This window comes from Thermobia domestica, chromosome 14 (genome assembly GCF_964235325.1).
Source record: "Thermobia domestica chromosome 14, izTheDome1.hap1.1, whole genome shotgun sequence".
NCBI classification, from domain to species: domain Eukaryota; kingdom Metazoa; phylum Arthropoda; class Insecta; order Zygentoma; family Lepismatidae; genus Thermobia; species Thermobia domestica.
In genome coordinates, this window is record NC_137467.1 from 149,138,108 (window position 1) to 149,150,819 (window position 12,712).

General features: G+C 35.2%; 1 protein-coding gene and 1 long non-coding RNA gene across 3 annotated transcripts in view; one reads left to right on the top strand and one right to left on the bottom strand.

The window, feature by feature from the left end:
- Nucleotides 1-1,511: 1,511 nt before the first annotated feature.
- Nucleotides 1,512-12,712, top strand: part of LOC145670391 (LIRP-like) — a 103,933-nt gene continuing 92,732 nt past the window's right edge. Inside the window, exon 1 of the mRNA XM_081739015.1 lies at nucleotides 1,512-1,667. The gene's annotated coding sequence lies outside the window, so the exon portion shown is untranslated. The remainder of the gene's footprint in view (nucleotides 1,668-12,712) is intronic.
- Nucleotides 9,102-12,712, bottom strand: part of LOC145670393 (uncharacterized) — a 95,986-nt gene continuing 92,375 nt past the window's right edge. The window contains exon 3 of one of the 2 annotated variants that reach the window (XR_014128295.1): nucleotides 9,102-9,477. This is a non-coding gene — a long non-coding RNA (uncharacterized LOC145670393). Of the gene's footprint in view, nucleotides 9,478-9,825; nucleotides 10,684-12,712 lie in introns of those variants that run through there. The other variant, XR_014128296.1, reaches the window with a different exon arrangement.

Consider the following 12,712-nt stretch of genomic DNA (forward strand, 5'->3'; position numbering starts at 1 on the left):
AAAACAATGATTTCCACATTCAAAAATTTGAACAAATTCATTATTCAAATGTCTGACACATCCTAATTAATATTTTTTTTTCAAACAAATAAAGTCATAAAATTGTTTCGACAAATTGTAACTTGCTTTGTTTCTATTGAGACGTGAAATTACAACGGAATCTGGAATTTAATCACATTAGCTCCTCCTCATCTAGAAACGAACCCATGTTACCAAAAGCAAAGTCAAAAACCCAAATAATTTAACCACAATATGGCTTAATAACGAAGAATTATTCTTTATATGACATACACTTTTAAATTATGTAGGTTATCTTGTAGGAGATGGGTGTTTTATCTAAGTAAATGATGCAGTGTTGCAGATAGTGCTGGTAAATGTTTTTTTTTTGGGGGGGGGGGGGACGAGACAAATCGTCGTATGTTTTTGGTACCTAGCTAACCCCTTTACGTATGAATTTTAATACTGTCCATCAACTCTGGTTTTTTTCACCCTCCATTTATTTCCTGCTATACCATACCTTCTAGTAGGTTACTGATGATACAATTCCTTCTCAGTCAATATCCCAACCAGATTCTCTTTCTCTTCTTAATTATATTTAAAATTGTTAATTTTCTTCCTTATTTTTTTAACAATTTCTCATTTGTTTTCCATACGACCTAACTAATCCTCTCCCTTTTTCTCTACATGAACATTTCCTAAACCTCCTTTGGCATTATATTTGTGTATTGCCAATGTTTCAGCCCCATGGAGTACGGTACTCTACACACAATATTTTAAGTCTTTTTCAAGGATCCATTAAATATACTTTTCCTCCTCGAAAGTTTTACTTTCGTCATTACTTTTCTTATTCTATTTCCCTTCCGCACTTCACGTTCTTACTAATAATATTACCCAGCCTGTTTTCCTTGTTTTCCTTCCTTCCTTCCTTTTTCTTCCTTCCTACTGCTTCGTTAAAGCAGAATGAAATACTCAAATTTGCTCCGATCTTGGAGCAGTTAAGTGTCAGTTTGGTTCAGTTTACCTCAAGAAGGTAATCAGTTCCTGTAAATGTTGTTGGCTAAAGAGAGAATGTGACATGCTATTAGGTAAATATTTTTAATAAGAAACTGACCATTCACGTGAGATTAGGGGCAAAACTTCCAACTTCATCTCGCGTTCTCTTTTATTATGAAATAAGTGGACATCGTAGGTGGTAACCTTGAAACAAAAATTCAAAGTTTAATACAAGTCTGTCAGAACGATTTTCACAGAAGCAAACTCATCTAATGAAAATATCCGAATGAATTAGGTGAAAGTGTTACTGAACTAAGCGGTCAGTTTGTGAAGTGAAGCAACTACCTCTACCTGTTAGAAAAAGTAAAGGCCAAGATGTTGTGTAGCCTACATACGTTTTTTTTTCTTGTCAGTATTCTAAACTGATTCGAACGCATCATCACAGCGAACAATCGCAGCATAATAAAATGGTCCAATGTAATGAATAAGACAGGTTCACAGAGAACGGGGTGAATCCTACGTCACATTCTCTCTGCCACTAGCGGCTGATCCATGAAGTCAAGTGTAGTCGGCCACTGGATATATAGTCTGCTGGTTCATCCGTAATCACTCATTCACTTACGCTCTTAGTCTCACGGAGTATCAGTGGATCGGCCGCTTCTATCCCCATCGCGGTGAGTACCTTAGCAACGTTTATTTAACTTCTCATGCATTCGGCGTTCCTTCTCTCGGCTTAATTTTATTCTTGGCTTTCAGATGTTCTTGATAGATGGTGTTGTTTTAAAGATGATAATTAGATAATAGTGCTGGGTGGCCTAATTAACTACTGATTACTAACGTATCTGTCTTTGAGCAAGCTTTTATTTCCAATGGAAGTACGTTGGAAATAAATGGTATACCTAGGTAGTTCGAATCCCAAGTTCAGTTGTATATCTTTACATAGAGGAAGCTATGAAGATACGCTAAAGTGAAAACTGATCACTAGCGTGGCAGAATTTCATTAAGGGGTGAGGTTCAAGCTGTCACGTACATATTGTTTCAAGCTTTTTTTTACATGCATATCTTACGGTAAATGCTTATTTTTTTTTAAAAAAAAATAATAATATACGGGTATTTTTGAAGAGGATGTTAAAACCCAGACACCCCCTTTACGTACGTCACTGGAACCAATTACATAATGTATAGCTTCAGTGCTTTAAAGTGGAACTCAACTGCAGTCTCGAGTTCGATTCAGGTCCTAAACTCTGGTATATAAAAAGTGCAATTGGAGCTAATGTAATCACTACATATTACTTAACTAACAAAAAGGAAAAAAAAATGATTCGTTGTAGTAGCCCTTTATGAGCTGTAATACATTTTTTTCTTTTAAGTTTAAAACAGTATTTCATATCCCATATGATCTTCAGTAAGCAAGTTTCACTTCGTTGCACATGGTCCTTAATTCGATTTACGGTCTACTTTTTCAGCATTAAAGCTATATGGCTGGAGCTAAGGTCATAGGTATAGTCTCATCAAGAGAGTAAATGAGCGCCCTCGTGGCTAAGCGGTTAGCGTACGTGCCTTTGGCGTGGGAGACTCGGGTTCGATTCCCGGCGGGAGCTCATGTGGTTCGGATTCCACGTTAATCTGTAGGTCTACGTCTCATATAGTCTCGCTGCTGAACGAGACGCTAAACTAAAATCAACTCAACTCAAGAGAGTAAATTTACCGTTTAACGCTTCGAAATTCTTAGTCATGGTGTTTCACTGGTAAAGCGCTCACCTCTGGTGCGAAGGGTTCCTGGTTCAACTCTAGATCGAGTTTGCAGTAGACAACATCGTGTCCCTAGCTTTTTCTCAGGATTCTCCCTTTTCTTCCACATTCTCATTCCGCCAATTATTCCACAATTCTGCATTTTGATTAATCATGCGTCTCGTTAAGCCTGAAGGGCATAGTGGAGAGGCGTAAAATTAGAAATTTCATTTCATCTCGAAATTCTACGAAAGTCCTACTACACAGAGCACAATTTTAAACACCTATAAGGGCTTTTTGCTTCTCTCCAATTAAACATGTGTATATTTACAGCTTAACGTGGGATCCGATCCATACATGTTCCCCAAGGGGAACGATCGTGACCATCTCAGGTAAAGGAAGAGGTCATTAACCATTTATTCTCGGCCAAGTTCGTTAATGTAATCAATCCGTTATCATCTTAACGAGTAACGGCGACTTACACTTAAACCGTTAGTATAAACGAGAGGATTTTTTAAATTCTCTTTTCTTTTTTTCTTTGCAATAGTTATTAGAGCAATTATTTTTACCGAGTTTATTAACGGTGACAATCCGTTAATACCGAATAAGGAGTAACGGTGACTTACGCCCGTGTGTTACTCCACAGGATAATCGTTGAACAAAAGCACTTTTCAAAATTAGGCCGATTTTTTTCAAAAGATAGCTAGAGTTCGGCTAATATCATGGCCGAGCTTGTTAATGAAGTCAAACCCTTAATATCTTCGGGATTAACGGTGACTTTAATGGTAGACATGCATATCCCATTTCTACTATTGTAACAAAGGTAGTGAAAGTTATAGATATCGCCGACAGATGGCATGAAGCTTTCTCCAACAGTTGACATCTATTGGGCGAAACTGAAACTTGTAGCGATTGATGCTTTTTACTGTTTACTACGATGTATTTATTTATTAAAATCGTGTAAGTGCAAATTATAATATTAGTACTTTCGTTCGTTACTCCAAACTATAACTTTTGAGCTAAAGTAAATTTGGAATTTTGCTTTTTACAATAGATAGCTACAGCTGCATTTTCTAGACTGAGTTCGTTATTGAAGTCCAGCCGTTAACATCTTCACCGGCAATGGTGACTTAAACTATGTCTGTCCATATCCCGTTTTGTACTATTGAAACAGAAGTATACAATTGTAGAATGCTAGAGTTATATGCCGAACAGAAACATGGCAGCAAACATTCTCAAGCGGTTGACGTCTACCGGATGAAATTGAAACTTCTAAGCGTTATCCCCTTTACTATCTTTAACAGAATTTATTACTATTATGCCTATTATTATTATTATTATTATTATTATTATTATTATTATTATTATTATTATTATTATTATTATTATTATTATATTACAGCCGAGATAGTGAAGACGGTAAAGCAAAAGCAACTACCCGTAAATTGGGAGGTTCAGATTCAATCCCGGTTGGAGCCGGAAAGTTTTTCGCGTTATACGTTCCTTCCCTTGTGGAGCCGCGGTTTCTCAGTGGTAGAGCGCTCACCTCTGGTATGTGTTGTCCCTGGTTCGATCCCAGCTGGCGCCAAGTGCACTTTCTGGTGGAAAAACACGATGTGTCTGGTTTTTCTTTCCGGGGTTCTCCCGTTTCTTCGCACTTTTCTTCATTTCACCATTTCATTCATTTCTTATCATCACCGTCTCTTTTAGTCTACACGGCATATCTGTGGGACGTAAAACTCAGTTTTCATTTTCCTCCTTCCATTGTGGCTCAGTGGTAAATTCATCGTCTTTCATATGAGGCAGTGTATGAAATAAGCGGAGAACGGTGCTGCCTATATCATTGGCATGGATGCTGAGGTCATGAAAGTTTGGTGTCTTTACCTGCATATCATCCATTGAATTTTTATGGTATGTTCCGAAGGGGATAAACTTCACTTTTTCTTCTTCCTCGTATTGTTATTATCATTGAGTGATTCCTTTATTGATTTGGAAAAATGAAATGAAATCTTTCATAGGGATGGGCACGAGTCGAGCTAAAATTCAACTCGACTCGAAACTCAAAGCGAATTCGAGTCAAGTCAAATGTAATTTTCTCGAGTCGAGTTCCGAGCCGAGTCCCTGTTTTGAGGTCGAATTTCGAGTCGAGTCGAGTTTGAAAAATGGCTCGCTCGTTTTTACTCGTTTTGAAAAAATTGTCTGATTAGACTGTAAAGCGAAAGCTATGAGAATTGTAAGCAGTAATGTACTATATTTTTAGTGTTGCTCACGAGGTGAGACACTGCACGCATCTCGCCTCGTCTCGACCAAATACAAACCACCTATCTTTTATGTTTATACACGGTGTTATAATAATAATAATAATAATAATAATAATAATAATAATAATAATAATAATAATAATAATAATAATAATAATAATAATAATAATAATAATATAGTATCATTGATAATAATTATATTGTCTATGTAGAACACTTGAAGAAAGTACTTGAAACTACACACAGCATTTGGCTCCATTTGGCTCGTTTTGGCTCGAGTCAAATTCTAGTCAAGTTGCAGGAAATTTTTGGAGTCGAGTTCTCGAGTCGAGCTCAAAGATGTCTGTTTCGAGTCGAGTCGAGCTTCAATGAAAACTCGCTCTAACTCGCTCGTGCCCGTTCCTAATCTTTGAGTTTAACGTCCCACGATTACGTTCTTTAGGCTAAGGGAGACGATATCAAAGCAACTGAATAATGATGGAAGGATTGGTGGAATGACAATATGGGAGGAAACTTAACTACCTCGAGAAAATTCACGAACACGATGTTATCCACCACAAACTTACTTAGTCAGGGATCGAACCAGGGACCTCATACACAAGAGGTAAGTATTCTACCACTGAGCTACCGAAGATTACTGATTTGGAGTTTAGTTTCCATTTCAGCACAGAAGGTATTTGTGACGCGAACCTATAGTTCAAAAATGGAAAAAATGAAAATGAAATCTTTGAGTTTTACGTCCCACGATTATACCGGTTAGGCTAAAGGAGACAGTGATTATGAGAGATGAGTGAAATGAAGAAAGTGGGAGGAAACGGGAGAACCCCGAGAAAACCCACGAGCACGGTGTTTGTCCACCCCAAAGTTCACTTGGCGGGGGCTGGGATCGAACCCGGGACCCCAAGCACCAGAGGTGAACGCTCTACCACTGAGCCACCGCGCCCCCCAGTTCAAAAATGGGATCCAAACCACATGGCATCCCAACGGAAATCAAAACTGGGTCTATCACGCCGAAGGCTATTACGCTAGTTATATAGTTACGAGGAAGTTATCATTATTATTGGGCTGTCTGGATCATGTTATCACCTTCAGTGCAGACTCGCAGAATCTCAGGTTTGAATAGGGTTGCCAAACTGGCCGGTTTTTCACCGACCTGGCTGGAAATATTGCTGTTATTTTGATTAAAGCCGGTGACCGGTACAAACTTCTTACCAGCAGCTTTATGACCGTTTTTTTTTTTTTCTTTTCAAATTTGTATCTAGTTCGAAGCAATTTCACCTAGTTCAAAATATACATTTAAAAACTAACTTTCATTCTGTAAATCCAAAAATGTCACCTTTCTCCATCTATCAACGGTTAATATATTTTGTTCATCTGTTTAGATAATTTTAAAGAGATGACAGGAATTGTCTGAGGGAAAATTTGACATTTACTTGTAAGGAAATTTTATAAATTTATTGAGAGTGAAAAAGGACTTCTCAAAGCAATTTAGAATAAATTTCATTTTCCGAATCCAAAATTGTCACGTAAAGATTAATATAATTTTGTTCACCTCTTTCCATATATATATTTTTTAAAAAGTAGCAGTTACTGGTAAATAATAAAATCATCAATGCCGATTTCAGTTTCTCATTTATAGCACAATGTATCTATTAAGCTTATTAGTGAATGTACTGAGGATATGAAGGTGCTAACGATGTACAGGTCCTAATGCACTTTTGTTTCCTACAGTACATTTCCTTCCCATTGATGAGTACGAACAGAGACACTTCACACTTCAGAGACACGAACAGAGACACTTCAGAGACCTATATCATAGGGAATTTTGAGGGGGGTGCCGTTTTTTTTTTTTTTTAATTTTCCAGAGTTAGCAACCCTAGGTTTGACTTTCGGTAAAAAGTGCTTCAAATTTGAACGCACCGCACTATGTCCATTCGAAGTTTATGTTAAGCTGTATGTTCACGTCTCATACAGCATCGGTGCTCAGAAGGACGGTCAACTTCAATCCTACCAAAATCACTATCATGGAGAACAGGCTTGTTAGACCAATTCCAGAAAATGATGTTTCGATGTTTCGGATTTGATTCCAGGTACTGGTCACGTAAATCATTTTACAGCATGACGTGGATGCCCATAGTTTAGTAGTTAGCATTGTCGGGTTTGTTCTGAGAAAGACGGATTAGATTCCTCAGCGCGAACACATGTAATTCGGATGCATTTATTAAAACTTAGGTCCATGTCTCGTGTAATCTCGGTATTGAAAAAAGGAACGTTAAAATTCAAACAAATGTTTAGCAAAATTAAATTTTCGTTAGTCTCTTTTTCTTTTTCCTTTATTCTTTAGGGGATAGGAAATAATAATAATAATAATAATAATAATAATAATAATAATAATAATAATAATAATAATAATAATAATAATAATAATAATAATAATAATAATAATAATAATAATAATAATAATAATAATAATAATAATAATAATAATAATAATAAGCCGCTTAAAATGGTGTTTTGAAAGAAAGCACGTCGTATAGACTGTCTCTATTAGTTTTGACAGAGCCATATATTAAAAACGTTCAAATTCGCTTATTTACTACTTCACTCACTACTTGATTCCGTCAGTACCAAATCTTGGAAACTATTGTATGTACAACCTTGAAATTTTCTATAAATATTGTCCTTTCAACCTAGTTCGTAGATAAAACGGACTTCTGTGGAATGCGACCCCTATAAGGAAAAGATGAATTAAAAGCGTTTTTTTTTTTCTGTTCACCAAATCTCTAAAACTACTAGGTACACAATATTCATTGGATCAAACGATACAATATAATTCATTTTAAAAAATCTTGCTCGCCATATATCTGGAGAACTACATACAGTGTAGCCAAACTCAAACTATAATTTAACTCAGTATCATCTGCTTATTCCGTATAAAATACGAAAACTCGATTGAGCGACCATTCAAAAATTTTGTAGTCCCTGATCGAAGATTCAATATATTTCATTGAATCAAAAACTTTTTTTGTACGCCTTACAGTGTTGCCACAGTCCTAGCTCTCGAGTAGGCTGAAAAATGATACCAAATTGAAACAAAAAGGACTGAATTTATTATGTTATACCAGTGTAATATATGGCTCTATAACACGAAACTAAAAGAAGTAAAGTTCTAGAACAATCCTCCTCCTTCCAAGAGTCCAAATCAAAAAAGGGATCTTTTTAAAAATTACTTTTTTAAAAAACATCCAAATAGGAGGATCCCAAATAAGCGTGGAAGTAGATGAAACTTTTCTCGTACGTAGGAAGTATAACAGAGGCCGCAAATTAAAAGGGAAAACAGTTATCTTCTTTAATATGTATTGTAAGGAAACTAAACGCGCCTATATTTCAAAGTGACTAATAAACCAAAACGGTATTTATGGCCATATATGAAAGATCCGGCATAGTTCGAATTACGAGATTTCCACACAAATCCGTAGTGTTATGTTGTATAACGTTACAGAATGAAAGTTCAACAGCATTGTTTTAGGAGTCCAACACACAGTATGAATAACGTGAAATGTAGGAAAAGTCTTACTGACACTTTTGAAAATGTGACAAGTATTTGTTAAATGGTGCTGAATTGGGTATAATTGTACAAAGAGTGGCAATACTGGCGCCTGGTAGTTGGAGAATTATATACAATGCAGCCAAACCCAAAGTATCACTTAAGAGGCCTCATCCCGGCGAAATTAAAATACCGCTAATTTTACAGTAATTATGTGATATCTTCAAATAGATAAAAGATAATCGAAATGTGAAACAAGAGCACCCTAGACAATTTTATTTTGCGTGAGGTAACGTTATCGCAAGTCTCCTAGTGGTTTTCCGTTTTCAGCCGTTTAGAAACGCGAAAACAAATGTCGATTTTCAAACTCGTTCGAAACTGAAAGCAGATAAGTGAGTCGTGATAACGGTATCTCATGTAAAATGATATTGTCTAGGGCGCTCTTTTTCCACATTTTGATTATCTTTTATCTATTTGAAGATATCACATAATTACTGTAAAATTAGCGGTATTTTAATTTCGCCGTGATGAAGCCTCTTAACTTAGTATGATGTGCTTATTCCGTAGAAAATACGAAAACTCGATTTAGGGCCGTTCAAAAATTTTGTGGCCGCTGATCCAAAAACTAATTCTTGGCCAAGATCGCAATCTTTTGATCCATTTTTGAATCATTCCTATAATTCTTATTTTATTCTTTTTTTTTTTTTTTAATTTTCAAAACATCCTAGGCCATACACAAGACGGAATTTTAAGAGAAGTGACCCCCCCAAATGAAAAAAGCTTGATTTCTTCGTTCTGGAGATCTCCAAACTTCTTAGGCATAGATCCATGAAATGTTGTCTAAATATGCTCCACATAGATATCTATGCTGCCAATAACATGGAGTTGTAACATGCTGAGCGTTTACATAACTCCAGTGAGATCGAATGTACATCAACAAGGATTCTGAAACAAGGAAAATAATGTTTATAATTTCACCAATGATGGCATGATTCATCCATTATTTTCAACGTTTATATTAGATTATATGATTAATCCAATATTTTTAAAGTATTCATCAGATGATGACATGATAAATCCATTAGTATCAACATATATATTAGATAATGACACTATAATCCATTATTTTCAACATATCTGTTAGATTATGACATGATAATACTTTCCTTAAATGTTCGTGCACTGGTAATAATCTATATTTATGATTATGTATGCTCAAGGGTAAGAGTTAATAATGATTGGGAATGAATTGCAGTAAAAACGCTCAGTTTTTAATATTAATCTTAACTATTTTCTTTTGTTGATAATAATAAAACAAATGATATTGTGTATAAAATAATATGATATGATACAGCTATAAATCCAATACAAGTATCAGATGATGACATGATAATCCGTTATTTTCAAGATATCTATTAGATGACAATTCAATATTTTTAACGTACCCATTAGGTGATGACATAAGTAATGCATTATTGTCAACGTATCTATTAGATGATGAAATTATTAATCCACTATTTTCAACGTATCTTATTAGCTAATGACATAATAATCCATTATTTTAACTTACTTATCAGACGATGATCTGATTAATCCATTATTTTCAAGATGTCTATAAGTAATGACCTAAATAATCCATTAGTTTCAAGGTAGACCTATCTATTAGATGATAAAATTAATGCATTATTTTCAACGTACCTTAGGTGATGACATAATTCATTCATTTTTTTCAATATACCTGAGATGATGACATTTTTAATCCATTATTTACAACGTATATAATAAACAAGATGACACAATTAGTTTATTATTTTAATATATCTATCAGATGATAACAGAATTCGTCCGTTATTTTTAACATATCTATGAGATGATGACATAACTAGTCCATTATCGTCCTTCATTTGATCTTTCTTTAAACAGAAAAAGAAAAATTATTACAAGGACAGTATATGTCATGCGAAATGTACATAACCCAACAAAAGTCGCACGGAGGTAAAGCTTCACTTATTTAATATGCATTTGAAATATATTTGCATGAACACTCTTGATTTCCGAGTTGTGGTCCATTCAATTTCAGGTTTGAATTTAGAGTAGGGCTGCATATCGTACGCGATCTACACAGCTAATCCGATCTCGTTCAAAGATAACCTGAAAATGTTTTTCGATTTAGTGTGCATCGAAATATTTTGCTGTGATATCTTTGGTTCCTAAGTTATAGATTATAAGTTCGAGTTCGGATTTAGTAAACTTAAAAATAAAATAAAATAAAATAAAATAAAAAAAACTGGTATTAAGAACAAAAATCAAGAGCAAATGCAAGAAACAAATCTATTAAACTTTAACTAAGTGCAGTAGCCTATATACTTATAATAAAACTTGGCTAAAATTAATGAAAAAAACTACTTTTTTAATGGACAAACTCAGTGTCATATTAGTGTTACATACAGGTGTTTCAAAATAACACCGACAATGTTTGGGAGGTGATTCCTGACACCAAGGTAAGACAAGAAGTATAGACCAACCTGGGTGCACAAATGCTTCCTTTCGGACTTATAGGCTGCCGAAAACATGAAAAAATAAACTTTAAAGGTCCGTAGCTTCAAAACTATGGGACTTACCACAGTCGGATCAAGACTTCACTTAGGAACTAATATGTGTTCTATCTAAAAATCAATGTTTCAGAATCCTAAGGTACTCACGCAATAATTTTTATAGAGGGGGTTTGGGTACGTGCATATAATTTGAAGTACTCACTAACTATCTCAAAAAAAATATTGCGGAAGTACCGCAGGATTCTGAAATATAGATATTTGGATAGGGCACATACTAGTTCCTATGTGAAGTCTTGACCCGACTACGGTAGGTCCCATAGTATTGGAGCTATGGATCTTTAAAGTTCATTTTTTTTTTCACGTTTCCGGCAGCCTATAACTTCGAAAGGGAGCATTTGTGCACGCAGGTTAGTCTATGCCGGTACTTTTCGTCTCATCTTGGTGTCAGGAATCACCCACCAAACGTTGTCGGTGTTGCTTTCAAACACCCTGTATATTTTACTTCGAATTCGTTCTATTTCTTTGCAAACAGTGTCATTAATCTTTAGGACAAAAGACGTTGCACGTAGCTATATGAAGACACTCGCACCCCTTCTGAGCTCGAGATATAGTTTCGATTTCCAGTAAGTGCACACGTAGCTCGGATCCCATGTTAAACCATAGCTTCATGTATTCTACATTCTGAGAAAACAATTATACTACAAACCAATCATTCTTTTAATTTTTATTTAGTTTTTATGAAAGTATTAGCTTAATCAAGTAAATGCATTAAAGATCTTAAAGATAGCAAGAAAGCAAGACTGGAACAAATCATTCTACAAATTTGATCTGGATAACCATTGGAGGCGATGTTTGCTCCTTTTACACAAAGCACTACTATTATGTAAATTTCGAGTAGATTTAATTTTATAGTTTCTAACACCATATATTTGCAGAGCCATGACGAATCTCGTTCTCTGGTACTTGACTACTGTGATTTTGTGGGGCCAAAGGCGAGCTTTTGTTCATAGAGGTACAAGCAATGCCTATACTGAACATGTACTCTATTTGAGAAGCTAATAAATTCAAAATCATTGAACATCGGTAATCGTTTATTTCTGGAAAGTACACTGAATGATGTTTTAAACTAATGTGTTTTGAACAAAACATCAACAAAATTGAGTTTCCATTATTGATACAAGGCACCAACCTGATGTGAAGCGTATCTTGCGCTGCTATTACCTGACCAGGATAGCAATGCAGTTTTGGGAGGATGGCGCTGCTGTTGTGTTTACATCAGTTTCTTGGCAAGCGCTGTGAGACAAAGGAACACTCTGCAGTGTTTCCAACGGATTTTAAAAGTTGCAGTTTAGATGTTATACATAGCCTAATCTCTTTCCGCTTAAAAAAGAACGCCGTAAGTTATGTGATTGTAGTGAACCATTCCTGCAATAATGCAGATGTATTGTGAATAGTAATAAATGAATGGAAACTACCAATTTAAGAACAACACGCACAATTGACAATTCATTGAGCTTTTACCGTGTATTAAAAAAATTGTATAAAAATTGACTACGTTTTATTCGATGTCATTATAAAACAGGAGCAACCTGTAAAACGCTGCTCTCGTTAGTTTGTTCGCAAGT